This window comes from Bubalus kerabau, chromosome 1 (assembly GCF_029407905.1).
Source record: "Bubalus kerabau isolate K-KA32 ecotype Philippines breed swamp buffalo chromosome 1, PCC_UOA_SB_1v2, whole genome shotgun sequence".
Classification (NCBI taxonomy): Eukaryota; Metazoa; Chordata; class Mammalia; order Artiodactyla; family Bovidae; genus Bubalus; species Bubalus kerabau.
The window spans coordinates 31,599,109-31,600,897 of record NC_073624.1 but is presented as its reverse complement, the minus strand read 5'-3'; the positions used below and the strand labels follow the sequence as shown (position 1 = coordinate 31,600,897).

The 1,789-nt window shown below is 42.8% G+C and overlaps 1 pseudogene; it reads right to left on the bottom strand.

Annotated features, from left to right (window-relative positions):
- Nucleotides 1–886: 886 nt before the first annotated feature.
- LOC129645919 (hypoxia-inducible lipid droplet-associated protein-like) lies at nt 887–1,086 on the bottom strand (annotated as a pseudogene).
- Between the last annotated feature and the right edge of the window lie 703 nt (nt 1,087–1,789).

The following is a 1,789-nucleotide window of genomic DNA, read 5'->3' as shown; positions in this document are numbered from 1 at the left end:
GATTTAGAAAGACAATGCTGATTGTAGTATAAAAGTTAATCAGGATTGAGGTAGAATGTAATAATAAGAAAGACTAGAGGACAGTGACTTTCTTATCTCTAGGAGGAAAACTAGATACTGAACTAGGGCAATCATAATAGAATAAGGAGGAGAGTTGGCATTTGAGAGACATTTATAAACATCAATTTTTTTCCTGCAAGATTTTTTTTTTTTTGAAACATACATTCAACTTTATTTCATTAGAAAAATTTACTTAAGCCACATGATGGCCAAAATGTCCATGTCCCAAGCAGGCACTGTCATTCCCCTGCCCACTTCAGACCAATAACCACACACAGACTTGCTAAGTTGGAGGAAGAACTTTAAAAAATGTAAAAATGAGAACAGGACACAGAGGACTCCACCTTTCCCCTTCCTACAGCCAACCCTAACACCTCTTAACTGTTATCTGCACACAGAGGAGCTCTCATGAGAGAAAAGCTGAATACCAACTAAACTGACCATAAGACACCCAAGTCCAAAGGAATTCTTAGCAGATGCTTAGAAAGTGGGGTTGAAAATAACACCATCTCCCAACAGCTAAAGTTGCAGCACAAGTACTCATCTAAGAGAAGACAAAGCCAGGCTGCTCAGGACATCTAAGCAGACGCAGTCTGGGGAAGAGAGTGAGATCACTCCATTCCACAGCCACAGGCGACCCACTCACATCTGTGATAAAACAGGCCTTTTTCAGAACAAGGAGTATCCAAAGAAGAGGCCCTTTGAGGGCCTAGTAACAGTTAGTTCTCTGATAACACTGACATTGAGAATGCCTGCCCAGAAACTGGTAGAGCTGGAGGTATTTTGGACACTGTTCTAAGGTCATCGCCGGTGGAGGGAGGTCTTATCATACCACTCTGGATAGATGGTCTGGAACGCCCTTGGGGGCTCTTTGTTGGGAAGCTGACCTCTGGTGGTCCAGTAGCTCCCAGGAGATGGGCTCTCCAGTAAGCCCTCCAGGGACTTCATTAGACTGATGAGTTTAATGAAGATGGAGAACAAGGTCAGCACCCCACCTAAGAGATAGATGTTCAACATATGCTTCATGGTGGCACCAAGGATCCCTCTCCTTAGTAGAGCAGTAGAGTTGCCTTCTGCTTCTGGAGGGCTCTGGATCCTCCAAGAGGAAGGGCCAGGAGTGGCCTATTTGCTGTAATAATGGGTCGCATGGAATCAGAAGGAAAATCAGTTAATGAAATGTCAACCCAGACGCCTCTCCCTAGATAAAAGTGCAGCTCTCAGCGAAAACTTATTTTATTGCATGTAAAAAGCAAAGGAGAAAAGGAAAGATATACCCATTTGAAAGCAGAGTTCCAAAGAATAGCAAGGAGAGATAAGAAAGCCTTCCTCAGTGATCAGTGCAAAGAAATAGAGGAAAACAATAGAATGGAAGACTAGAGATCTCTTCAAGAAAATTAGAGATACCAAGGGAACATTTCATGCAAAGATGGGCTCAATAAAGGACAGAAACGATATAGACCTAAGAGAAGCAGAAGATATTAAGAAGAGGTGGCAAGAATACACAGAAGAACTCTACAAAAAAGATCTTCACGACCCAGATAATCACGATGGTGTGATCACTCACCTAGAGCCAGACATCCTGGAATGTGAAGTCAAGTGGGCCTTAGAAAGCATCACTACGAACAAAGCTAGTGGAGGTGATGGAATTCCAGTTGAGCTATTCCAAATCCTGAAAGATGATGCTGTGAAAGTGCTGCACTCAATATGCCAGCAAATTTGGAAAACTCAG